This window comes from Chelonia mydas, chromosome 6, assembly GCF_015237465.2.
Source record: "Chelonia mydas isolate rCheMyd1 chromosome 6, rCheMyd1.pri.v2, whole genome shotgun sequence".
In the NCBI taxonomy this organism is placed as follows: Eukaryota; Metazoa; Chordata; order Testudines; family Cheloniidae; genus Chelonia; species Chelonia mydas.
In genome coordinates this window covers 120,467,122-120,494,630 of record NC_051246.2, presented here as the reverse complement: position 1 = coordinate 120,494,630, position 27,509 = coordinate 120,467,122, and the positions used below count along the sequence as shown (strand labels likewise).

The 27,509-nt window shown below is 42.5% G+C and overlaps 1 protein-coding gene and 1 pseudogene across 4 annotated transcripts in view; one reads left to right on the top strand and one right to left on the bottom strand.

Annotated features, from left to right (window-relative positions):
- Positions 1–1,396: 1,396 nt before the first annotated feature.
- Positions 1,397–25,979, bottom strand: LOC122466314 (annotated as a pseudogene).
- PPM1A (protein phosphatase, Mg2+/Mn2+ dependent 1A) overlaps positions 2,862–27,509 on the top strand; it is a 50,925-nt gene continuing 26,277 nt past the window's right edge. The window contains exon 1 of one of the 4 annotated variants that reach the window (XM_037901150.2): positions 2,862–3,366. The gene's annotated coding sequence lies outside the window, so the exon portion shown is untranslated. The remainder of the gene's footprint in view (positions 3,367–27,509) is intronic. The other 3 variants (XM_037901149.2, XM_037901151.2, XM_037901153.2) reach the window with 3 other exon arrangements.

Here is a 27,509-nt window from a genome sequence, read left to right as displayed (position 1 = left end):
CCCAAACCTCATAGCCCTGAGGGAAACTAAGTCATCCCAAATCAGGGTTTGATCACACCCAGAATCCATCAGGCCTTTCATCTCTGTCCCGTTTATCCAAATAGGGATAGTTAGTTTAGTCAGGGTCTGCTTATGGGCTTGATTTTCCATCATCCACATCTGTCCATAACCACACTCCACATGTGGCCTAGAGTGAGACAAGTGTCCTGTGCGCCCACACAAGAAACAAACTCCCACAGCTGGCATGCTGGGCTCCAGCCTTGTGCCTAATATTCAAGGTGACCCCTTCCTTTGTGACTTGTCTGCACCCACCCCCTTGTTTTCCTGAAGAAGAGACTGGGGTAGTCCCAGAAGCCTTTGTCTGGGCTGGGGCCCAGAGTGACAGGGTTTTCCACAGGGAGCCAATCCAGGGCCCTGTGGCCCGCTGTGTCCCCTAAGGATTGGCACTTCTGTGCCCAACACTGGACCATCAGTCTGCAAATTGCCCCAACTAGGTTCTCCTTTGAATAGAGGGACCCCAGTGGCTTCAGGTGGTCTCTGGTATGACTCAGCCAAAGCCACTTCAGCAGCCAGATAGTTTTCCATAAGACAGACTACATTGGCTAGTGTCTCAGGACAGTGTCTGAGTACCCAATCTCTACCCCGAGCCAGGAGTATGTGGGCAAAATGCTCCCCCAAGATGAGTTTGGACACCTCGACTCCAGTCTGAGTCTCGGGCTGGGCTTTTAGTCATCCACTTCAGAAAATGCTCTAGGTCCATGTAGCCATTGTCTTACCAAACCAAACACTTAGGCCTAGGTTGTTCAACATTCTGGGTCAATCAGTCCTCCCACTCACTTCTCCAGGGGTGGGAAGGTCATGCCTGCAGTGTCTACCATTTTGTCACTGATGTTTCTACACACTAGGGCACCCATAGGTCCTAAACCAGGCCCCAGAACTCATTTAGGCCTCTGCTCTGCAGTGACCAAGTGTTTCAGCGCACCAGTCCAATCCTAAGAGGCTCAGCCCTCTGGCTGAGCCCAAATAGTCCACCCCTTCCTGAATGCTTCCCTCTGTTCCCTCAGAATAATTCTGTAAAGCTGTGGGCCCAACTAGGTTCCCTAGCTAAGGTCAAGATGCAATTCCAATATAAGTTGATTCAGTTGATTCATCCTCCCTCCAGGGTTGCTGTGCATCAATTGGCTGAGGAATCCTTGTCTTGCTTCATCCCAAAATATTACCCGGGCTCCCATCATCTGCCTCCCCATAATATAGCTATTTGTAAATATATACACACAGCTATAGAATATTTCACACCTCTCCCATTGGCCCCCCAGCCACCAGGAGAATTCAGGGTGGGCTTCTCTCTTCCTCCACAGTGTTGGGGTGAAGAGGTTGTGGGGGAGGAGCACCCCTCTCAGTAGAGGATGCAGCAGGGGCAGCTCTCAGACTCTTTATTTGGAGGGGTGCACTGTGTGAACAGGGGGGTTCTCCAGCTCCTGGGACCTCCTGAGGGCTCTGATGACATTGTGGAAGGACTCATTCATGTTGAGGCAGTACCCTCCGTTTAGGGGGATGCAATTCTCCTGGGCAAAGGCCAACGCCTCCTCTTTGGGCACCTGCTGCTGTAGGTCCAAGTTGACCTTGTTGCCCACAAGGATCATGGGAAACTAATCCTGGTCTTTGATCTGCAGGGTTTGGGTGTGGAACTTGCTGATCTCATTGAAGCTGCTGTGGTCACTGATGGCACAAATGAGCAGGAACCCTTTCCTGGGCACATGTACTGCTTCCACAGGCCCCAAAACTCCTCCTGCCCTGCCATATCCAGGAAGTTTAGCTGGGTCAGGGTCCCATCAACGCTACAAATCTTCATAAAAAAAACAAGGAGTCCTTGTGGCACCTTAGAGACTTAGAGACCATAAGGACTCCTCGTTGTTTTTGTTGATACAGACTAACATGGCTACCATCTGAAGCAAATCTTCATGAACAAGTCCTCAGTTGTGGGATCATAGACAGAGACAAAGTAGAACTGGATGAACTCAGGACCTACTCTCCTCACTAGTTGGAGCTGAGTTTCTTCCTTTTAAGCTCCTCCCTGCAATTCTGACATCTCTCATATGAGCCTTGGCATAGGGCCACCTGAGCCCATATTAGCTTGTTAGCCCTGTTGGGGATTGTATATTTTATCTCAGGGAGATGTTACTGTGAGCAATGCGGGGGAGGGGGGAAAAGTGTTACTGGGAGTGGTGTGCTTGTGTACAAGGGTTGTTATTGAGAATGGTGTGCGTGTGTGTGTGCATGTATAATTTTTGTGTACGTTACAGAGTACCTTCCCTGTGGGGATGGTGTATGTATTGAGCAGGATGTAGATTTTGCTGTGTGGTACAGTCTCTTTTCCCCTCTGGGAACTGAGAAACGGTTTCCCCATGCATGTTACACTCAGTCCCCAGCCACAGCCTCAAAGCAGGCGAGTATCTTGATCACAACAGTCTGAGCTGGCTACACCACACAGCAGCATAGGTCACTGATCCCCTGAGGGGCAGCGTGTGTGTGTGTGTGTGGGGTGGGGGTCGCTGGTACAGTGTCTCTCCCCCATTTCCCGCCTGAGAGCATGCTGGGGGGAGGGGTTCTGTGTCCTGGCTGGCTGCTCCACACCGGGGTAGAGCTGCTGTCTCCCCCGCCCAATGAGCGGAGCGGTTCTACCGCCCATCCCCCCACGCGCAGCGCCTCTCGCGGTCTCTCACACACACACACCCCACCCTCCCCGCCAGAACCCCGGGCAGCACATGCGCAGTAGGGAGCCGGGAGGTGATGTAATAGCTTAACAGTCTGCTCCCCCTCCCCCCTTGCAGTTCTCCGAACTCAACCAACATCCGGGCTCTTTACGGTGCACCAGCAATAGTCACAGCTGTCCTGAGCCCAGGCTTTAGAGAGCAGGAAGGAGCCGCGTGCGCGCTGGCGAGGGGACGGCGGGGAGCGCGCGCGCGCCGCACACAGCAGGGTGGCAGGAGAGAGAGAGAGAGAGAGAGCGCGCGCGCGCGCGCGGCGGCGGCGGCTCGGGAGCGCGCGTGTGCCGCTCAGGGAGGGGAGCGGGGTCTGCGCGAGTCGGCGGCGGGCGGCGCTGGGCTCGCGGCAGGGCGAGAGAGAGAGAGCGCGAGCGAGCGAGCGAGCGGGGTGGGGGCGGGAGGAGGGGATGAGCTCTTGGTTCCCCCTGGCCAGAGAGCCGCTCTCCGCAGCTGCCTGTGAATGAACTGAAGCGAGGCCGCCGGCCCGCCGGCCCAGCCCCGCCGCGGATCCCTCCCTACCCCGGCCCGCTCGGAGCGCGGAGCGCGGCCCTGCCCCCCCTGCGCTCCCCGGAGAGCCGGTGCCTTTGGCCGCCGCCGCGGGGTAAGTAAGTGCTGCTGCGCAGTGCGGGGCTCGAGTGGGGAGGCGGGCCAGGCGGGCCGAGCGGGAGGCGGCGGGGCGGAGTACGCTAGGGCGCTGAGGGCCGCGCCGCCGCCTGGGCCCCGGGGCCTGTAAACAAGCGGGGGCGGCCCGCGCGGGGTTACGGAGAGAGGCGGGCGGGGGGTGTGACACCCCCCCTCCCGCCCCCCGCGGAGTTGCCATCGCGGGCCGCAGCCAGCACCGAGGCGGGCTCTGCGAGCGAGTCTGCCCCTGCCTGGGATGCTGCACTTAAGGGGCTGAAGGTGACCAGGGGCTTGTCCCCAGGGCGCCAGCCCCGCATTGCGGAGTGGGGGATAGCGGGGTGACGCCCCCCCCTTCCGCTCCCCTGGGTGAGAGCGGCCCCGGGCCTGCTGCAAGTAACAACCCAGCAGCGCTCCTAGCCAGCCGAGCTCCATTAATAATGGTTATAAACACACACCAGCCGTCGCACAGCACTTGGGGCAGGGCACCATTAAGAAACACATCTATTTATAAAGCACCCCACCCCACCAAGGGTCGCTGCATAAACACTCCCAGATAGTGATTTCTTATTTTCATAGCAGCCGCCGCCTCCTCCACCTTCGCCTCCCAAGGCGAACCATTTCAAGTTAGAGTTACATATTAAGGTCTTTAAAAACAAATGTGGGAACCAAAGCAAAGGTTACATAGATGAAGCATATGCTGTCTCATTTCCCATGTTAAGAGTGGGTGGGAGAGATTAGGCCCCTTGTAAAACTATTGCCCATTGACGTACTTGGTAATCTTGGCTGGTTTTGGTTTTTTAAATGTCAGAGATGTGGGCTGAGAATTTTTTTTTTCTGCAACCAACATGAACTGTACTAGCCAGAGAGATGTTTAGGATGTGCTGCAAATTAATAGTTTTGAAAAAACTGATCTGATAAGCGTTTCTTTGACATACATACTGGTGAACAATAAGGGACCCTCAATTTTGCTGTCTTGCTTATGAGGGACTAGTTTTAGGTTTGGTGTGTCCTTTGACAAGTTAGAAAGTCTGTTGCTTGTTGAGAATCACTATTGTGATAACATTACAGTTTAGGGCTCAGTATTTCCTACAAAGGAGTTATTCTTTGAAGCAGATGCCTATCTTAAAAGGAAAGACATTGAGGGCAGTAAGGCTTCAAGCTCCACACACAATTCACCAGTGATGAGGGGAAAGATTTCCCGGACGTGGGGCCTAAGTCATCAGTGTCTTCAAAATTTAAGCTTTCGTTTATAAAATAAGGCTTTATAATCTTATGACCGTGAGAGAGGGCCTTCCAAATGTGGACCCGTGCAGTATTTTTTGGTGTCTTCAGAAAGATTGTTCCAATGCCTGTGCTGGTGCTGATCCAGGCTTTGCCAAGCCTTGGTAATGTGAAACTAACAAGGTTCACTGCTGTTAAAACCTGTGGGAAGCAACTATCAAGAATTGTGTCAGTTTCACACAGTTCTTTCTGTGTCAGTTTCACATTCCTCCTCCTGCTTGGGAAAGCTATGAACAGCAGCAGAGGCAAGAACTGGAGACAGGTTTCAGAGTAACAGCCGTGTTAGTCTGTATTCGCAAAAAGAAAAGGAGTACTTGTGGCACCTTAGAGACTAACCAATTTATTTGAGCATGAGCTTTCGTGAGCTACAGCTCACTTGCATCCGATGAAGTGAGCTGTAGCTCACGAAAGCTCATGCTCAAATAAATTGGTTAGTCTCTAAGGTGCCACAAGTACTCCTTTTCTTTTTAAGAACTGGAGAGTTATTCAGAGGAAAGAGGAGTGAGAAAATTGGGGTTGCGGGAGACGTGAAGTAGCAGAGACCCTTCTTTAAGCTCCTGCTCCCTTCCAACAGTTGGGGTGAGGAGGGATAGGAGCTTTGTGTTTAGAATCAGATTCTTCCTGTCAGCATCCATAAACATGGAGCCCTTGAAGAAGAAAAACATTTTGGTAGAAATTTCATCCTTCCCTGCAGTAGGGATTAGGCATCTCACAAGTATTTTGTCCCTGAATCTCGCTTGCTTTATGCGATCTCCTCTAACCTGCCCCCTTGTTTCTTGTATCCAAGTCCTAGTCTACACTCAGTTTTGCTGGCATAGCTAGTGGACTGGAAAAAATCATACCCCTAGCCAACACAGTTTTGCTGGCAAAAGCCCTAGGGTAGATGCAGTTGGGGGGGGAAGTTCTTTTGCTAGTATAACTTATTTTGTTGTTGTTTTTGTTGGGGAACACTTTTGCTGGTATAAGATGCTTCTGGTGTATACAGCTATACTGGCAAACCCTTTCTAATGTAGACAAGGCCTAACTCTTGCTAATAGGCTTAGTCCTCTGGAAAGTAGTTATCTGGTAAATCTTAGCTTTTCGTGGTCAGTATTCAGTGCTTCTGTTCTTTTTTTAAAAGTGAATATATGGAAAACAAGTATTTATTGGGCTTTCTGTGGCAAGGTTTGTAGAGATGTTTCAGTGAAAAACTCAGAGGAGTATGGAGATATCAAAGGATTGGTGAGAGTTGGTTGAAGTTAACGTGTCTGAACAGGCATTCACTTGATAGTTTGATGCAAATTCCATTACAAGCAGTATATTATACAAAGTGTCCCGTCCTGTCGTCGTCGGCCCCCCCCCCCCCCCCCCCCCCCCCCCCCCCGTGAAATCAAGCTGGTTGTTTCTTACCTAGAGTATAGTTTAAACACAGTTAAACTGAGTCACATTCTTGCTGAGACCAGCCTTTTAAAGCTGGCCCCAAAATACTTCTTAAAGATTTCAGTTGGGCGTGGTTTAATTTGTAAACTTAAGCAATTTATATGTTTTAGACCGCAGCTGTCGATAAAAGGGAGATCTTATTACACTTTGCCATTTTAGTGGAATTCAGATTATTAAGCATCTGCTTCCCAAAGATGAATTAAATATAAACTTTATGTAACTATAATAACCATGATTAATTAGATGTTAAAATCAGGCCTATTCTAATGTCATAAGATTTTTTGAGTTTATCGGTTCAGCAAAAGTTGTGTAAGAATTGGGTAAAACAAAGGTGTGTCCATAACTTTTATTTAATTATTTTATCACATTGTAAATGCCTTCTAACATCTTGGGAAGTACAGTCTTACTGCAACTGAATATACAGTATTTGTGACAAATGTTCATTCTTTTTATAAAATGAATCTGACTATTGTTTAATTCAGGGATTTAGTGCCCTAGGTTTTTACTTGTGGAAATCTGGGTTCAAATGTTATTTGGGTCACAAATGAGAATAAGTTTAGTTCCATCCTTGATCCTAGTGTCTGTTGATCTACACCATAAAAATGTTCACTTTGGCATGAGTTGCTGTTTGTTATTCAAGTAATTGGTCTCTATAAAAGATGCCTTAGGTCAAGATGCTAGTGCCTTGGCAGAGCTCTGTGGGGAAGCTTGTGCAGCTCCTGCCATGTTATGTGTGGCCCTGGCAATTTAGTCCTCGGTTCACTGAAATCGTCAGTGCTTTAAATGGAGACGGTCAACTTGAAATCTGGTTTATTTTTCATATGCAAAAGTCCCTCAGTTTTTTTTGCAGATTTTTGTGGTTTTATGATCACATCTTCACATTTTTAAAAATGTTTTTCCTCCAACATCTTTCAGATATAATAATATATTATAAGTCAAAAATCTCACTTCTGTCAAGTTTAAGTTGACTGTCCCTTCAGTAAAGTGCCCATCACTGTGATAATTCCAGGGTACAAAGTGTAAAGCCTCCTTAAATATAGTATAGTTCCTGAAAGGATGTTGGTGGACTGAGAATGTTTGTTGGTTTGTTTGGCTGTAGGTCCATGAAATACAGCAACACTTGGTGAACTGCATTTCATGATACCTAGACAATGCGTGTCACAGCTACATAGGGAGATCGTCTTTCCATGGCTCTCTGAGTAATGTTGTGGTATAGGTAGGAGGGGATTTCATAAGCATTCATGATAAGGGGGTGAATTCTTGAATTCATAAGACTAGCAAGAACATTTAAAAGGAGAGGGAACCAAAATGCAGGGAAGGGTGAGAAGTGCTATTGCACAACTGTACTGCCCAGTTGGAAGAGTCTCTGTCCCAAATAGTATACAGTCCAAAAATAATTCTAAAATTTCTCATCCAGTAAACAGGCAATTTAGATCGCTGTTTCAGCAGAAATTTGTAACTTATTTAACATATATTTTATCAGGTCCCTTATTGGGGTTTTTCAGTTGTTGGTGTATAGAAACCTGTTTTATGAGGTCTTCATTAAAAAGGATGTTTTCTGGCCTTGTTTTTTGGTTAATATATGAACAGTAGTTTTTAACAGGGTGTTTAAATTGATTGCTGAAATCTTCAGGGGAAAAGGACTATATAAGTTCTCTAGTAGTAGAAAGGGAAACTCAGGTTTTGTAAAAAGAAAGTTTTACCAAAACTAAACTTAGAGTCAAATTTGACCAAAGACAATAGAAGTGTTTTCTTCAAAGATGAGAGAATAATAATTCTAATGAGAGTTTTTAATCAAATAAGTACTCCCCTGTGTTTACAGTAAACATTTCAGTGGGGCTGCTGAACGATTCAGATGCTAAAGGAGCACTCAAAGACGATAAGGCTATTGTGGAGAAACTAAATTAATTCTTTGCATCGTTTTTCACAATTTAGGATATGAGGGAGATTCCCAAACCTGAGCCATTCTTTTTAGGTGACAAATCTGAGGAACTGTCCCAGATTGAGGTGTCATTACAGGAGGTTTTTGAACAAATTGATAAACTAAACAGTAGTAAGACACCAGACTAGATGGTATACATCCAAGAGTTCTGAAGGAATTGAAATATGAAATTGCAGGACTACTAACTGCAGTCTATAACCTATCATTTAAATTTAGCTTCTGTACCAAATGACTGGAGGATAGCTAAAGTGACGCAAATTTTTAAAAAGGGCTCCAAAGGTGACCCTGGCAATTACAGGCCGGTAAGCCTCACTTCAGTATCCGGTAAACTGGTTGAAACTATAGTAAAGAACAAAATTGTCAGACACATAGATGAACATAATTTGTTTGGGAATAGTCAACATGGTTTTTGTAAAGGGAAATCATGCCTCACTAATCTATTAGAATTCTTTGAGGGGGTCAACAAATGTGGACAAAGGGATCCAGTGGATATAGTGAATTTAGATTTTCAGAAAGCCTTTGACAGATTCCCTCAGTAAAGGCTTTTAAGCAAAGTAAGTGGTCATGGGATAGGAGGGACGGTACTCTCATGGATCAGTAACTGGTTAAAAGATAGGAAACACAGTAGGAATAAATGGTCGGTTCTCAGAATGGAGAGAGGTGAATAGTGGTGTCCATCAGGGGTCTGTACTGGGCCCAGTCCTATTCAGTATATTCATAAATGATCTGGAAAAGGGGGTAAACAGTGAGGTGGCAAAATTTGCAGATGATACAAAACTACTCAAGATAGTTAAGTGCCAGGCAGACTGCAAAGAGCTACAAAAGTAGCTCTCAGAACTGCGTGACTGGGCAACAAAATGGCAGATGAAATTCAGTGTTGATAAATGGAAAGTAATGCATATTGGAAAACATAATCTCAACTATACATATAAAATGATGGGCTCTAAATTAGTTGTTACGACTCAAAAAAGAGATCTTGGAGTCATTGTGGATAGTTCTCTGAAAACATCCACTCAGTGTGCAGTGGCAGTCAAAAAAGCAAACAGAATGTTGGGAATTATTAAGAAAGGAATAGATAATAAGACAGAAAATATCATATTGCCTCTATATAAATCCATGGTACACCCACATCTTGACTATTGCGTGCAGATGTGGTTGCCCCATCTCAAAAAAAGATATATTGGAATTGGAAAAGGTTCAGAAAAGGGCAACAAAAATTATTAGGGGTATGGAATGGGTGCGATATGAGGAGAGAGTAATAAGACTGGGACTTTTCAGCTTGGAAAAAAGACGACTGGTATGGAGAAAGTAAAGAAGGAAGTGTTATTTACTCCTTTTTGTAACCCAAGAACTAGGGGTCACCAAATGAAATTAATAGGCAGCAGGTTTAAAACAAACAAAAGGAAGTATTTCTTCACACAACACACAGTCAGTCTGTGGAACTCTTTGCCAGAGGGTGTTGTGAAGGCCAAGACTATATAACAGGGTTGAAGAAGGTACTCAATAAATTCATGGAGGATAGGTCCATCAATGGCTATTAGCCAGGATGGGCAGGTATGGTGTCACTAGCCTCTGTTTGCCAGAAACTGGAAATTGGCGATGGGATCACTTGATGATTACCTGTTCTCTTCATTACCAAAGGGCACCTGGCATAGGCCACTGTTGGAAGACAGGATACCGGGCTAGATGGACGTTTGGTCTGATCCAGTATGGCCATCCTTATGTTCCTTATGGTTTTAGTAATGAAAGTAATCCTGAAAATGAAATTGAATCAGATCTTAATATAAACAAAAGGAACTCTGACTAGTCTAGTTTCAGTGTTGCAGTTTAGAGAAATGCCAAAAGTATGCAAAAATAGTGAAAAGTAAATTTGACTCTTAATTCTCAGTTTTACTAATTAAAGATGTTTGCAATATCTGTAAGGAGGTCTTGATTTCTAAAAATAAATTTTAACCTGTTAAAATGTAGTTTTCATTGCAAAACCCAGGAAATTCAAATATAAAGTGTCATTACATTCTGATAAGCAATTATGGCCTCTGTCCAGCAAAGCATGTAAGCATGTGCTTAACTTTAATCATGTGAGAAATCCAGTTGACTTCTGTTGGACTGTTCACATTCATAAAATTACTTATGTGCTTAAGTGCTTTACTGTATTGGGACCTAGAAGACGACATATGTATGCTTCCATGTTTGTGTCTCAGTGGCTTCTGTGTCAGAAAGGAAAGATGGCCTTTTTATTAACTTGCTGACACTGCAAATTCAACCTGGAATCTATAGGTCAAATTGTGTTTTTCTGCTGCATGAATCGTGACTAATGTATTAACTAAGCTCTGTGAAGATTATCTGTATACTTGTGAAACAGAAAAGAAACTAGCTCACATTTCTGTAGCTGAATTGGCTGTACAGTGCTAACGAGTGAAAAGTAAGTTGACTCTGAATATGTACAAGGAGAAGTTTATAGCTACTTTTTTTGCTCATTCTTGTAGACTTTACTGTTCTGGGCACTGGGTGCGGACGTGGGCTCACAAGTCTGTCTTTTCAGTGCTGGACCAGTATCTAGCATTTAGAGTATACAACACTGTTCTCAGAAGATGTTATTCCTGAGGATATGGAGTAAAAAAAAGTTAGAATTTTTTGATGTCAGTATTTTAAATTGACTTAATGTAAAGTCTAAAGATGTAAACAAACAAAGTTTAAAGATCTGTAAAGGTTTTTTAAAAGGCTTTTGAGGGTAACTTTTCTGAGTTATACAGGAGTCCTGAAAAACTTTTTTTTTTAAATGGTTTTCTTTATGCTTGTCTTTTTACTTTAGAAATATCAGAAACAGTTCATTCTTCCCCAGTTTTGCCAGCTGGATTGTGGGTGTCAGAGATTTTGGGATATATATATATATAATATATAAATAAACTCACACATTAATTGAAGAGAACGGGGGTTAGTAATCTTTAACAAAAATGTTATTTCTCCAAAAGATTAGTCATTGCACTTAAACAGTCTTCACCTCTCAATTTGCTGAACTTTCTCTCCTAGTTCTTGTGTTGTTTTCCAGGTTAGACATGCCCTGAATTTCTAATGTAAAAAACAAACCGAATATAATGAAAGCCTTCTTTAGACATTATAACAAAGCAAAACAGGGCGCACATATCCAACTATTTTCCTTCTGTAGGTCACCTTTAAAAAGATAGTGTAACTTGAATTTGTTTGGTTTTTTTTACATCAAGATTGTTACATCTCAGAAGTTTGCCAGTGAGGCTTTCCCAAGATCTGTGGCTCATTGATGACTTCTTCAGTGCCATAACAATATGTCATAGCAAAACAGTATGCTCTACTGCTCCAGATATGTGTTTGAAGGTTAAAAAGCAAGGTCATGAATTGAAAATCCTTAGGCTTTGTTATGAAAGTACAGTAGAATCTCCGAGTTATGAACACCTCGGGAATGGAGGTTGTTCGTAATTCTGAACAAAATGTTATGGTGGTTCTTTCAAAATTCTTTACAATTGAACATTGACTTAATACAGCTTTGAAACTTTACTAAGCAGAAGAAAAATAATGCTTTCTCTTTATTTTTTAGTAGTTTACGTTTAACACAGTATTGTGCTGTTTGCTTTTTTTTTTTTTTAAGTATCTCTGCTGCTGCCTGACTGCATACTTCCGGTTCCAAATGAGTTGTGTGGTTGACTGGTCAGTTTGTAACTCTGGTGTTCCTAACTCTGAAGTTGTACTGTAACTGCAGCTCACCTGTGGGAGTGTTTGTAAGCTTGAGACTTAAAAAACAAGCCCCAAATGGTGATATTTAAGTTAAATACTTAATCAGTTTTTTCAAGTGGGAATGGACTTCTCCGTGAGTCCGCTCTTCCCATTTTTTATCCCACTGCCACTTTCCTGATGGTTCCACTTCAGATGTCCAAACTGGAACTGGACAGAAACCAAAGGGGAGTCCCGTCAACATTATCACTCAACTGAAAGTGCCACTGTTCAGCTATGCAGTGTTCTTTATTGCACTACCATTAGGCCAAATGAACCAATCCCTATTATGGAATAATTACTGTGAACATTTATATATAAACTAATCAAAGCAGTTGTTACTGCATCAGGAAAAGCTACCTGAAAGCAGAAAATGTTGTACTCATATAGAAGGGGGAGAAGACAGTGGTTGCACTATCCTCTAATTCTGATTACAATCCCAAAGTAACTGTTAATTCTGTTAATATCAGTGAAAGTTAAATATTGGCAACTGAATTTTCTTCATTTGGCCTCATTGCCAATATGCTACTGAAAGTAATAGACAGGTTTCAGAGTAGTAGCCGTGTTAGTCTGTATCCGCAAAAAGAAAAGGAGTACTGTTAGTCTCTAAGGTGCCACAAGTACTCCTTTTCTTTTTTTGAAAGTAATAGAGCACAGTTCACACCTGGTGATGTTTCAGTCTATGTCTGCGGAATCTGGAAGATAGCATTACATCTGTCAGAGTCAGGTGATCTTTTGCAGCCATAAAGGCTAGAAATAGTTTTCATTGTAATGAAAGATTAAATTATTCAGAAACTGATAAGATCACCAACAAGAGTAGTTACTAATCAACATTCAACACCCCTCCCTCCCCTGCAATTATTATCTGTACACAACTCATATGTGGGATATTCTCTGCCCCCCTACCCCCCAATGCATGATCATCTTGTAGGTTATCCCTCTCAGATGCTGTTGCTCCTCTTGGTGGCACCTTACTGGGGTCCTGTACCCCATAGGAGCTCTGATCTGCGTGAAGGATTTCATCTGGTATGTAAATGAGAAGTTCATTCATAATATACACAACTTGATTGAGCAGGAAGTTCAGATCCACGTATAAAGAAATCAGTCCCTCTGGTCATTGTCCATGCTTTTAATTTTGAAAAAGTAGGACAAAGGTAGACTGAATTACATCACTTAATAATACTAGGGATGTATATTTAGGCTGTGGTTATACCTTTTTAAATGTCTGCAAGAAGAAATAGATTTATAATCCATAGATGAGATTTCAGAGGGCACAGCAAATTGTACTTCAAGCAAAATATCTTTTTACTCTGTATTTTATTTCAGAATTCCTTCTTGTTCAGAGACCTTTTTGGTTCAAAAGACTTCTTAGGTTGTATTTGCAGTTTTCCCCCAGAAGTTGGGGGTGAGAAGTTTAGCTTATAATTGAAACCTGACAAACTGTCAACTAATTATGTCATTGATGCAGTGTTTACTTACACATGTGATCAAATCATACTATAACACCCCAATGAACAGTTGCACAATTGTGTTACACATTTTATTGTATATGCCAATTACCTTTGCTAAAAACTTACATTAAAAAGACAGGTGAAGGAAACGGATCTAGCTTCCAAGAAAAGTTATCAATGGTAATAAGAACACATTTGTTGCGTTTTTTTTGTTTTGTTTAGGCTAATCACAGTACATCTCCTGCCTCTACCCCATCTACTCCCCACATACAGCTTCTGTGCTACTGAACTTGCATCCTTTCCACCCAATATTTTGCCCCTTCCTGCAACATAAAAGGGAGAGGACAGTCATAAGATTAGTGAGAAATAATAGATGACTTCCTTGATGCTTACAAAAAAGCAATTAAGATGTGGGGCTTCTGAGAGTTAAATGAGGAAAGGTTATTTGCTTTGCTCAGCAGCTGAGGAAGGTTTTTTCACATATAATCCTTGATGTGGTTGTAAAGAAATAGACGATCGGGGTGCAGAAGCTGGCACCGTTAGCAGAATGGGTAGAGGTGTAGTCTGATAAAAACAAACAAAAAATAAATATTCAGCAGATAAAAAATTCAGCAGATTAGAGTTCTTACAGATTGTATCTCTTGAGTCATACTACGTTATATGGCTAGTGTTATGAGGCTGTTTTTTGCTGGAAACATGCTTCATCAGTGTTTGAGGCACTTTGATACCATGCAGATTAATACCATAAATAAGTATCATATAAATAAATTCTGTGAGATTACGCACCCTAACTTTTCTTTAAACAGTGAGGACAAGGGAAAATTGAATGAAAGCATCATTTAAACCGTGCAACAAACCACTTATTTCACAGAAGGTCCTCCATGATACAGAAAGCTTTTGTATTGCAAGGTAACAGAACCCATTAATATTACTGTTTGTTCACATCCATGCTAAAACCAAACCATATTTTAGCCATGTCAAAGGCTACCATATTGTAACTTGGACCAACAACATGGCAAACTTCTGAACCTCCACCAATAAATGAGCGACTGGAAGTATTGTTTCACCTTCTTTAAGGTAAAGTTCTATAAGGGAGGCTGTATTATTGCTCTTAGCATTCTTAACTTCCAGCCATACCCAACTCTGAGGCTATTTCTCCCGCAAATAGTCTCACTCCAAATGCCAGTGTGTAATTTAAGACTATTTAACTGAAATGTTGAGGCGCACAGATCAGCAGGAGCTAGATCCCTAAAAAGGTCCATAGGAAAATTATTTTGTATATCAGCCAAGAAATTAAACTAGAGTTATATTTTGAAAAAATACATGTGGGATCCCATGTTTCTCTGTTAATTCTGTATCAAATTAAATAAGTTCCTAAATAAATAAAAATGTCTTTTCTAACTGCCAGTGCTGCAAACCCAGCCATGGATCTGAAAATCAATCTGTGTAGTTCTGGCTTGTGTACCGATAATAAAACTACTTTGAATTAGAACTTGGCTAACAACTCTGAATGAGCCAGAAAAGAATCCAGCTCACTTTCCCATAGAGTCAAAAGTAGACTAAACCTGTAGTTGTCAGTAAAGTAAGCACATAGGCTTTGAATGTGCACAAGCAACAGATTTGTGGAGTGTGAAACTTTTTTTCATCACTTTTATAATTGCTTCATCTGGGAAGAGGGGAGACTGCATCCTTCCTTCTTCTGAATAAGGTTTGGGTGAAAAACAACTTTAAAAGAAAAAATGAATAAAAAAGCAAACAATTTCTACTATTTTAAAATGAAAATGGAAGAGTCGGGGTGGAGTGGCCTTTAAGAAGGTGGCTGAAGGACTGAAATCTGCCATTTCCAACCAGGAAAACCAAGATGTTGTTTCCTTAAGTCTTTTGACTCAATACTTACTGTTGAAATTCAAGCAGCTAGCACTGCAGGGACGGAAAGCATATAAACAGAAGAACAACGATCTTCTGGGTTAGGATGCAGTATCTATGTTCAATTCTTGGGCTTTGTCACAGACTTCATGTGGAGCTTTGGACAAATCACTTAGGCCAGGTCTATGGTAAGAGCACTTTGCCTGCATAGCTATACCTGTACACTATTCCAGCAAAGAGCTCATAGCGTGGCTGCAGTTTATTGTGGCAAAACTGCACTTGTGCTGGTATAGCTCTTTCTGCACCACTCCTATTCCCCCCCCCCCCCCCTTCCACTAAGGGCTTTTGCTGGCATGACTTTATAGATCAGGGATCATACTTCTTCACACTTCTGACCAACATAGCTATGCTGAAAAAGTTTGTAGAGTTGGTCTTAATCTGGCTATACCTCATTTTTCCCATCTGTAAAATGGGGAGAATACTTCCTTTCTCCCAAATGCGATCTGTCTTGTCTACTTTAGATCGTAAGTTCTTTATGGCATGCTCTGTCTTTTACTACAATGCCTAGTATAATAGGGCCCTGATTTTGGTTGTAGCCAGCAGGTGCTACCATAATGCCTCTACTAATTCCCATATCTACATTTAAGAAGGGTGTATTTGTCTTCATTTCAACTTTTAATATTTTTGAAAGAGTAAGAAAAATAAATGAAGGAAACTAACCAGCAAAGTGGTGCAGCATTATAAAGTAAGACAAGTCAGTTTGGTAATGTTGCACACTTGTTCAATTTTCAAACAAGCACTTTCATGCTTTGTCCCATGCTGCCCCCTGTAAACGTCCACAAAGCAACCTCATCATGCTTCAAAAACCTCCTTAAAAATCTCCTTTCTGTGATGCCTTCAAGAACGTTGTCAAGAGTTAGGCTGCTGGTGTGCCACTGATTATCATGCTAACCAATATTGTCTCATTGTTTTCTTATATTACCCCTATCTTTCTGTCTGTCAATCTGTTCTCTTGTAATTTTGTTCTGTTTATACAGCACCTAACAAAATGGGGTCCTGGTTCATGAATAGGTCTCCTAGGTACTACAGTGATACAAATAGTAACTAATAATATCCTCTCCTAAAGTCAGCAGAGCAGTTGCTTGTCTGACCAAGGTTATAGTGATCTCAGAAGGAGACAGTTACTTTCTGCTATTGAAGAGCTAGTAAAATGAAAGGAACTTCACTAAGTAATATTGAAATTACATCATCGTGTCTTCAAACTGCTGCAGTAACTACTTGCTTTGCTAGGGTAACACTACTCTGACAGGACATATTACAGATTTCCATGTCTAGGGCGTCTTTTAAGAAAGTCAGATCAGCTGTACTTTTTCACTGAGTGCTGATCTGTGCATTAATGTAGAAGCAGCATTTGTTGTCTATATGGAAAGTAGATAACCACTTGCAACAAATTCAACTAAATTAATTTTAAATTTTTTTTTGGAGGAAGAAATTGAAATTTTTTCTCCGATTTTTACTAAGAAATGTCTATTGTTCTTTAAACCCCCAGGAGAGATTCCTAAGATTTTGGAGGATCAGACCATTCTTTTGTGGCTCCTATAACCAAAACAAGTGGAAAAGAGCTACTTGCACAGAAAGGCAATTAAGATAAAACACAGTTCCTCTCCTGATACCAGTAGGAGCCCAGCATGACTGTAAAATCTCCCTCAAAGGTCACCTTTGGGGCAGAAATGGGGGTGGGTGGGGATCCTTTGACCAAACAAGAAAATATCCTGTGGTCCAGCAACCTAGAGAAATGAAAAACCGAGCCCAGCAAAGTGAATTTTAATTTTGTCTTTGACATACTGTTGATCTGAGTTCAGAATCCAAGATGCAGTTTTATCAAAGGAATGATGATCTAGACTAGAGCTCACTACTCTGGTAGATTTGACTGTGATATTTGAATCTTCCCACTGTTAGGTAAATAGCCACATTCACTTGTTAATTACTGTGTGAAACAAAATAACTTGCTCAGTTGGAGGGCAGGGGAAGAAAATAAAATGTTTTTCATATATGATTTAGATCAGGGTGGATTTGATTTAAAACATGATTTAAATCACTAGTCAGGAAGACTTGATTTAATCATGGATTTCTACATAAAAGTGCATTCTTGTTGGTTGTTATAACCTTAATACATATTCTTCACAACTACGAGATAGATGTAGGTTTCATTTTTAGAAGGTACACGCTATACATTTTTGAACAGTGATTATTTTGAAAACCTTTCATTTTCTGATATAGCTGTAAAACTCATCTGAATGATTGTTTGGTTATTTCATTTACCAAAGGTAATTGAAGCAGATATTTATGAAGTCATTGGGAGGTGAACTATCTCCAATTCAACAGGTTAATCATTAATATTTGGAGGATTTTCTTGCCATGTTGTATTAGGAAAACATCACCAGACAGACATTTAAATTGTTTTATTTAACTAAAACCACAATGTTAAGTATTTTGGATTTTTTTTCTTCAACAGCAAACCTATAATAATTTAACAAAAAAGCATATGTCTCTCCCTTCTCACATTTATCTCCAGACTTCTTCTCCTTGTCCAGATCTGTTCTGCCACGAACAATATTCATTGAACTTTTTGAAACTTTGCACTTTTAGAAAAGAGAGGTAAGGGATTGACTCTATGTACACAAATTTGCAGAGGGACAGTAGGGTTGAGGTCTGTTACTTATCACCTCTCTATATAATTTATTTAAAAACACTTTTGCTGTTAACAAGCATGTTACCGCTGGAGAGACAAATCCACAGTTTGATAACTGCAAAACTAAGCATCTATGATGGTATCTTCTAGACTGAGCACTGAGTCTCCTTGGGTAGATAGAAAGATTAACCTAAATAATCTGTTCAGAAGCCTGTGGAACCCCATAAAATTGCGTCCCTAATCCATGAACTATTGGAACTCCTTTACTAAACTTTTCTTAAACATTACATGAATATATTGTCTCATACTATAGAATTAGAATTTATAATCCCTATTCCATGAGATCTTTGAGCTATAATATATCTTAAAGCTATCTTTAGATAGGTTTTTTCCTCAAAAAGCATTTTATCAAAATCTTCTTTTTTTTAAATCATTGATTTTTATCCACCCTGATTTAGATGGATCAGGAAGTAGTTCATGTGTTTTTTATACCCTTTTCCTTCAGTGCAGTAATCATAAGCTTGCCTCTTCAGGTAATCAATTCTATCCTTTCTCAGTTCCTGTTTTTATTGGCTTTTTGTTTTGCCCTATCCTTTATTCACTTTCCTGTTCTTGTTCGTGCTTTTCCCATGCCTAACCCTGCTTCCTATGGCCTTTGTTCCCTGACTACTTTGTTACTGCCACTGCACTTTCTTCATTCCTCTGCTTTCCTGTCCATCTTCCCACCTCTTCCCATTTCTCCTGCCACAGATCCTTCTGGTTCCAGCATTTTATTCCTTTCCCTATTAGAGGGGCATTATCACAAACATTCTTGCTGTTTTGAATATCAGTAGAAAGGAAAAGAATATTGCTACATGATCACTTGTTTACACACTGACTGGTCGTCATAGCCAAGCTGTTGCTGAAAACGAAAACCAGTTCCTTGTTTGTTTCCTTGTAAATGCTCCAGAAAAGTAGAAGAAACAAATGATTTGCTTGTCCTACCCATTACTTTGTGGGGTTTATGCTCTGGCTTATATAAGTGATTTGCAGCACATACTACTGCTCAGGGTAGAGATGATGGGACTAATCATGTATACACACTCCAACACTGGGCATAATTCCACTTGGTGAAATTTTCAAGGAAACTGGCATGAGGACAGTTTTAGTTTAAGCATTGAGTCACACATGTCAGTCAGCACCTGGAACTTAAGTGCAGCTCAGATAAGAAGCTTGTCCTAGAGAGCGGAACAGAACTCAATGTTTAAAAAGACTAATTAAATATAATTTCCTGTTTGGACAACCAGATAGGAGTTTTAGGTTTTCTTTGGACAAGACTTACTCTTAGCCTGTGACTGAATTTCTTCAGACAAATGGGCCTCCTCTGACAGGAATACATGGATATAAATCAGTAAGGGATACTCGGTAGAATTTATAAGAATGCCTCATGGCTTCATATGTACCTCCTCTATCAACTGATAGTACAAAGAGCAATACAATCAATTTCTTGTCTCATGGACAAGGAGGTAATAGAGCTTTGCCATTTGCTTGACTGGTAAGATTTAGGGAAACACATGATTGGGCAAAGGAATCTTATGAATTCTTCTGAGGTATCCATGGCTGTCCATGGTCCAGATTAGTAAGAACCCTGTTTTTCTGTGCCAGTTTATTTTGTTCAGCGCCATTGCATCCTGCCTTAGGTCATCATCTCGCAGTTGGCACTATGGCTGGTTAGATATTTTGCTGGCTTTTCTAGCCTTTTATAATATTCTCTGCAGTTCCGTGCACTGCCTGCACATTGCAACTTGAATTTTCTACACTTTTTTTCAGTTGTAGGATGTTGTCCTCTCAGTTGACTTTTAGGAATGAAGGAAGGAAGGAAACAAAGTACTTCAGTCATGGATGAGCAGAATAGCTTCATCTTCTGCCTTGGAGAAGACCATCATATTCATGCAGCTCAGGTCTCTCTCAAAATGTTGCCCATAATTGTTACATTTTGTATAAAGCACCTCAAATCCTTCCTCGAATGACTAACATGACTTCTTCAGGAAGCTTCCTCATGAAGAAGAACCTAAATGGAAATTAGAGGCTGAGATAGTGACAAGGGAAGCTCCACCCGAGTTAGAATTAGAACTTAGTTTTATAGACACTTGCAAAATACACATTTTTGAGTTTGTCATCTATTTATGGCAATATATTATCAATTTATCCTCTTTGTCAATAAATACAGCATTTCTGTAGCAAGAACATTGCAAAGAAATGTTTTGGAACTAGATAGCATCCTAGGAAAAATTGTGCATGTTGAATATTTCAGTCTTCCATTGGTCTCGGGGCAATGGCACCTTCCTTCGGTTCAAAGCCTGCCAAAATAAATTGGACATTAGAAGGGTCCTGATCTTCATAACCAGAGTTCACTACTTCTTTCCTAATTGTAGGAGAAGTAGCAGGGATCCATCAGTCTTCATTAGCAATTTTGGATACTATAGTTTTGATGTGTTGACCATCTTGAGGTAGGCAGGGAAGAGGTTAATACTCAGTGACTCAGAGAGGACTGCTTTTTCTGACTGTCAGTGCAGGGTAGCAAGGCTGGGTTAGGGTGGAGAAATAATCCTGCAAGCGACTATATAAGAGCATTGTGGTGTGGAGAGTCAGGGGCTATGTGGCAGTGGGTCAGGGAGGAATCACATCTAGGAAGGTGACTGAAGAGAAAGGAGAGTCCTCTTTCTCTGGAACTTGACTGAATTGAGCCATGTTTTGACCTTACTTTGAAGTAAGCCATATTATGCTTTTGCTTAGCACGTTGGCAGATAGAAGCCTTCTTATATTTTTCTCTTTTCTTTTTAAAGATCAGGGTGGATTAAAAATAGACTTCTTTTTAATGTAAGCCCTCACCCCCTAGATTTTTTAAAAATTTATATTAAATACAGGTTTATTAAAAAAATAAATTTGAAATTGACAACTTATATTATGGCCTAAACTACTCATAATATATTTGTCATGTAAGTTAAATACAAAAAATATTTAAGCAATAAATGTTTTCTGCAAATGCTAAATCAGCTTTAGACAGCAGTAGCCACTTCCACAGGTGCAGAGAGAATATTTTTTTCATTCCAGTGTATTCAATGATTAGTCTATTCAAAGTTGAGAAACCAATTTGGGATTGAAAAATCAGGAAAGCTTGTTTTCTTCTAATCTATGAATAAAAACAAGGTGTGAGAGTGAAATCTACTACTTCTGCAGTCTTGAATCACATGGTGACCAGAAACAATCAGTTCAATTCACTGACTGCAGATAATGCTTCCTTTGTTTAATAAAACAGTTTTACATGCATAATGTTTTGATAAACTTTTTTTGTGTATCCATCATCTTAAGGTCTATTTAATACAAAAAATTAAATACTATGTTAGAATTTTAATTTAATTTGAATTTCTGAATAGATTGGCACAAGTCATAAGTAAAGATTAATCATTATGTAATAATCATTCACCATTTTGTAACCATAAATTTAAAAATCGAGAATCTGAATAAATGTACATTAAGCTATATAATTCTTTAAATGTATAGACATTGTGTATCCTCCTGGTTAGCAATAATGGACCACCAAATTTAATGTAAAAGCTATATTTAGTTGCAAATCAACATGTTTTAGTGGTTACCAACTAATGAGAATCAAATTTTCTTTAGGAAAATAACCAAAAAGTACAAAAGCAAAATATGATTAAAACTGATTATTTAAATTAAGATTTCCTGCTGACTGACTTCCTTCATGATTAAAATGACTTGTGTAAATTAATTTGTTTCAAATCAACCTATCCTGTGTAGGTACTGAAAAATTAAGTATGTTGCAAAGATATTTAAATTCTTCTTTGAGTGCTGTCCCTGTAGGTGCTCCACTTCAGGTGTGTGTGTGTCCTGGTGCCGTTGATCAGAGATTTATGGTGGCGGTGTCTGCGCAGGTCTCACATGGTGCTTTGGTGCTGCGTCTGGCACACGCACAACCCAAACCCTCCAGTTCTTTTTCAACTGTCCTCTACTGCAGATGGAGCTCAGGGACAGTGTTCGTTTCTCTCGCCAAACGTTTAAAAAAGAAATAGCAGTTTAAATAGTTAGTCTTTTAAAAGTTATAATTAGTTTTTGTAAGTGTTAATGACAGTTTTGTGGGGGGAAGTTTACTTTTCTAGTTTATCCTCCCTGTGCTGAGGTTAGTTAACTGTCAGAGATGCTGGGTTCCCCAGGCTTTAAGTGATGCAGCTCTTGTCGCAAAGCAGTGCTCGTTTCTGACAGACACTCTGTGTGTCCGATGTCTTGGGGAGATGCATATCCTGCATAAATGCACCCATTGCAGTAATCTGAAAGTGAGAGCCCGGTGTGACCGAGATCTCCACTTGAGAATGATACTGATGAGGAAATCTCTTGAACCAGAGCCAGACCTACTGACTGCCTCTTTGGGCACCACCCCACAGGAGACCTGCCTTCCCCTAAAAGATGGAGGAAGAGGACACAGAAAGCACCACAGAAACATAGGCGGTCTCCTGCAGGTCACTACTCCTGATGCCAACACATGTTCGGGTGAGCACCTACAATATTCAGGGCACCTCCAGCACCGCTGAGTCTTGAGTGAAGGAGATGGGGTCGAGGCGGAGATGGGAACATGCCACTGAATTCACCCGTAAAGGACCCAGTACTGAGCCATCTTCTCAAGCACCATGCCTCTGCCCCTGGCACTGGCATCGCAGTTGGCACCAGCTGAGAAAACCAAGTTGGCACTGACTGTGCTGACTAAATCAACACCACATCTTTGATGGCACAGATAAGAGTGTCCCCATTGGTGCCAATGGCACTGACATAGAATCTACTCCAACAGAGAGACTTGGCTGTGTCATCGGCACCACTGTCCCCACTGCTCGGTACTGAGGGCTGTCCTGTAAGTTAGAGGAGATTCCCATATTTCTCATGGCGCAGTACACTCATCCAGTGATGACAATGATGTGCAGGAACCATGTTGCACTTTCTCGCTGCACCACTCATCACCGAAAGACCGATGACCACCCTGGAGCCAGATGGGTCCTAAATAACCTTATAACTGGCCAGCTCAACCGTGGGACGGACCACCTTGGATGTATCCACCGACAGCCTTCCCAATGTAATGGGTATATTGGGAACCCTGGGAAATTTACCGGGGAACCCAGACCAGACCACCCATGACTCATGGAGGTGATCTGAGGTCTAATCCCACGCTTCCCACCCTGCAGCCAACGGAAGCTCAGGACATTGGGGATGATGCAGAAACAGCCACTGATCAGGAAGCAACATCTCCTGCTCACAATACTTCCTCCTCCTCACTATCGCCTACCTCGGTGGATGACTTCAGACAGTTCCAGGAACTGTTTAAGCAGGTCGCCTAAAGCCAGGACAACTCATTGGAGGAAGTGCAGATAAACCAACACAAGCTGGTATAAATCTTATACCCTGCATCTTCTTCCAAAATTGCCCTGCCCATCCATCAATGATGTGATCTTGGAACCAGCAGACACACGCTGGCAAACACCGCCCTTTTGCATGTCGGTGGAATTGAGGCCAGATAGAAAATATTATATCCCTGCCAAAGGGGTGGACTTCGTCTTCTCACACCTGCCTCTCAACTCCTTGGTGATGGATGCCGCTAACCAACTTGACAAATAAGTACAGTTTCGATCGATCACACAAGAGGCTCAACCTCTTTGGATGAAAAATTCACTTCTCAGTGACATTACAATTCTGAGTCTCCAACTATTTAGCCTTGCTGGCTAAATATGATTATGATAATTATGGGAAACTCAGCTCGTGGACAGTGGAGTGCCCCGACGAGAGAGCATCACAATTGCAGGTCATTGTAAATGAGGGTTAACTTGTAGCTAAAACAGCCCTCCAAGCATCTTTGGGTGTTGTAGACACAGCAGCCAGAATCACGGCCTCGGCCGTAGTCATGCACTGGGTATCCTGGTTACAATCCTCTGGCATACCTAAACAACTCCAAACCACGGTCGAAGACCTACCTTTTGACCGAGAGAAGCTATTTTCGAACACTACACACAAGGTGCTTCACTCAGTGAAGGATTCACGAGCCGCACTTTGGGGATCTACATGCCACTTGGGAAGAGAAGATTATACCAGCCTTATCAGAGGAATAGGGATTCCTCTTCCGAGCGACAGCAACAACAGTGGAATATGAGAACCAAAAATATCACCAATGGTCACAGCGACAGAGAGCATCTCAAGCTCAACTGTCGACTTCTCAGTCAGCTCTGCCTAAGTCACATTTCTGAAATTTTGGTTGAGGGTCCAGATGACCTCCGTCACCAGGCAGTGCTTTCACCCAGCCTGTCCCCATGCTTTGGACACCGCCTTCACCCATTCTACCACAGCTGAGCATCCAATAACAATGGACCAATGGATGTTAGAGATCGTACGATCGGGATATACCATCCTCTTTACCTCCTGACCACCTACCATTAACCCCACCCCCCTTCTTATGAGCACCTGTTATGACAAGAAGTTGATCATCTTCTACAACTAGGTGCCGTGGAATGAGTACTTTTGCAATACCGGGTGAAGAGGTTCTACTCCCACTACTTGACCCAGAAGAAGGATGGGGGATGAAGACCTATCTTGGATCTCATGAAACTCAACGAGTTTGTATGCACTCGAAAGGTCAAAATGGTGACGCTGGGCATGATATGTCCAGCACTGGAAAAGGGGGACTGGTTTGCAGTCCTCGACCTACAAGATGCTTACTTTCATATTACCATACACCTGCTCACAGGAAATTCTTGTGTTTCACTGTAGGACATGAATACTTCCAGTACAGAGTACTATCATTTGGCCTATCCACTGCACCAAGAGTTTTTTCTCCAAAACCCTAGCGGTAGTAGCAGCACATCTACGCAAACAGGGAATAATGATTTTCCCTTACCTGGATGATTGCCTTCTCAAAGGTCCAACTCAACAAGAGGCACTGGACTTAGTACAGACGATAAAACTATTCAGGGATCTAGGACTACAGAGAAACGAACAAAAATGCGCTCTAATCCCTGTCCAACAACTGGACTTCATCGGGGCACATCTCAGTGCCATAGAAGCCAAGGCATCATTGCCCTTGAACAGATTCACAACTCTGACAAACCTTATCTCAGAGCTAAGAGTCAGCCCCCCAAATACTGGCTCAAACTGTCCTGCAACTGCTAGGACACATGGCAGTCAGAACGTTTGTAGTACGACACACAAGACTACATGTGCGCTGCCTACAGGGCTGGTTGAGCTCAGTTTACATATCCAGCAAGCACAGCCTTCACAAACGACTTACAGTACCACCCTGTGTCCTGTACTCCCTGCATTGGTGGACAAGACCAGAAAATCTATGCATGGGCATCCCGTCCCAACAGGAACCCCCATCAATTAGTAATCATGACAGCTGCCTTGCTGATAGGCTGGGGCGCCCACATGCATCAGCATACGGTTCAAGGCAAATAGTCTCTTGTGGAGACTCAGCCACATATCAATCTGTCAGAGCTACGCGCAGGTCCGCAATACCTACAGACGCTTCCTACCTCACATAAATAACGAATCCATTCACATCATGACTGACATCATTGATTTAAAATGTGGGCAGTCAACAAGGGGGGGGGGGGGGGGGGCTCGATCTCTCACTGTGCGCATGAAATTTGGGCACTGGGCACCACAACATAAACTTTTTGGCCTCCTACCTTTCCAGCTGTCAGAACGCGATGGCAAACATGCTAAGTAGGTACTTTTCTCGAGACCATGAAAGGGAAATGAATGGGAGAGTCTTGCTCTCCATTTTCCACAGGTGGGGTACTCCCCTCATGGACTTGTTCACATCCCCAACGAACTGCAAATACGCAATGTTCTGCTTGAGAGCAGGGATGGAACCTCGGTCACTGCGGGATGCCTTTCTCATCACATGGTATGCACAACTCGTGTATGCTTGCCCACCGATTCCAATGATATCCTGTGTGATATACAAGATACGAACAGACAAGGCCAAGAGTATCCTCATAGTTCCGACATGGCCCAGACAAGCATGGTACCCTTACCTGATTCGCATGGCGATATGTGCCTCTTGAGCTCTCCCTTGTTCTGAAACAGCAGGTCCGAACAACAACGGTCACACTCTTCACCTGAATCTGGAGAAACTCCACATACAAGCGTGGCTTCTGCATGGTTCCGTCATGGCGAACTAGCCTGCTCAGAACAAGTTAAACATGTGTAACTAAACAGAAAGAAGGTGACCACGCATAGTACTTACTTCAAAAATGGAAGATATTCTCCTCCTGGCGTCAAGAAAAACACCTGATGGCCTCCACAGCACCACTACAATTAGTGTTGGAATACCTATGGGAGCTTGGGTTGAGCAACGAGCTCGATCAAAGTCCATCTTGTGGCCACTACTGCATTCCATCATGAGATTGGCATTTTGGGATGTATAAGTAGGGGCATTGCCAGCAGATTAAGGGATGTGATCGTTCCCCTCTATTCGACATTGGTGAGGCCTCATCTGGAGTACTGTGTCCAGTTTTGGGCCCCACACCACAAGAAGGATGTGGAAAAATTGGAAAGTGTGGGGAACAAAAATGATTAGGGAACTGGAACACATGACTTATGAGGAGAGGCTGAGGGAACTGGGATTGTTTAGTCTGCAGAAGAGAAGAATGAGGGGGAATTTGATAGCTGCTTTCAACTACCTGAAAGGGGGTTCCAGAGAGGATGGATCTAGACTGTTCTCAGTGGTAGCGGATGACAGAACGAGGAGTAATGGTCTCAAGTTGCAGTGGGGGAGGTTTAGGTTGGATGTTAAGAAACTTTTTCACTAGGAGGGTGGTGAAACACTGGAATGCGTTACCTAGGGAGGTGCTGGAATCTCCTTCCCTAGAAGTTTTTAAGGTCAGGCTTGACAAAGCCCTGGCTGGGATGATTTAGTTGAGGATTGGCCCTGCTTTGAGCAGGGGGTTGGACTAGATGACCTCTTGAGGTCCCTTCCAACCCTGATATTCTGTGAACTCAATCTTTGCGCACCCAAATACTAAATGCTTCCTCCTGGGTCTCCAGAACATTAACCCAGAAGTTCGCCAACCTACCCCGGCCTCAGACCTTAATCTGGTGTTGAAATGCCTCACCAGACCGCCATTTGAACCTTTAGCCACCTGTCCCCTGCTGCATTTATCCATGAAAGTGGCCTTTCTGGTTGACGTTACTTCTGCCAGATGGATGAGTGAGATCGGGGCGCTCATGACCAATCCTCCTTACACAGTATTCTTCAAAGACGAGGTCATGGTGCGTCTGCACCCAAAATTCCTACTGAAGATAACAGTCTACAAAATAAACCAACCAATCCGTCTTCCCACGTTCTATCCCAGGCCTTACGGCACTCCAACAGAGGCCGTTTTGCATACACTGGACATTAGGTGGGTGTTATTGGTCCTTTCCAGGTAAAACAAACTTCAGGAAATCTCCTAGACTTTTTGTTTCTATTACCAAGCATTCAAAAGGCTGTGCAATATCCACTTGGAGATTGTCTAAATGGATCTCCACATGCATTCAACTGTGCTATCGTATTCGGAATACTGACCCTCCTACACATATCGGCGCACATTCCATGTGATCTGTTTCTATCTCGATAGCGTTCCTCAACAATTTTCTGATTTAGAGATTTGTAGGGCGGTCACTTGGGCCTCTGTATAGTGCTCAGTGAA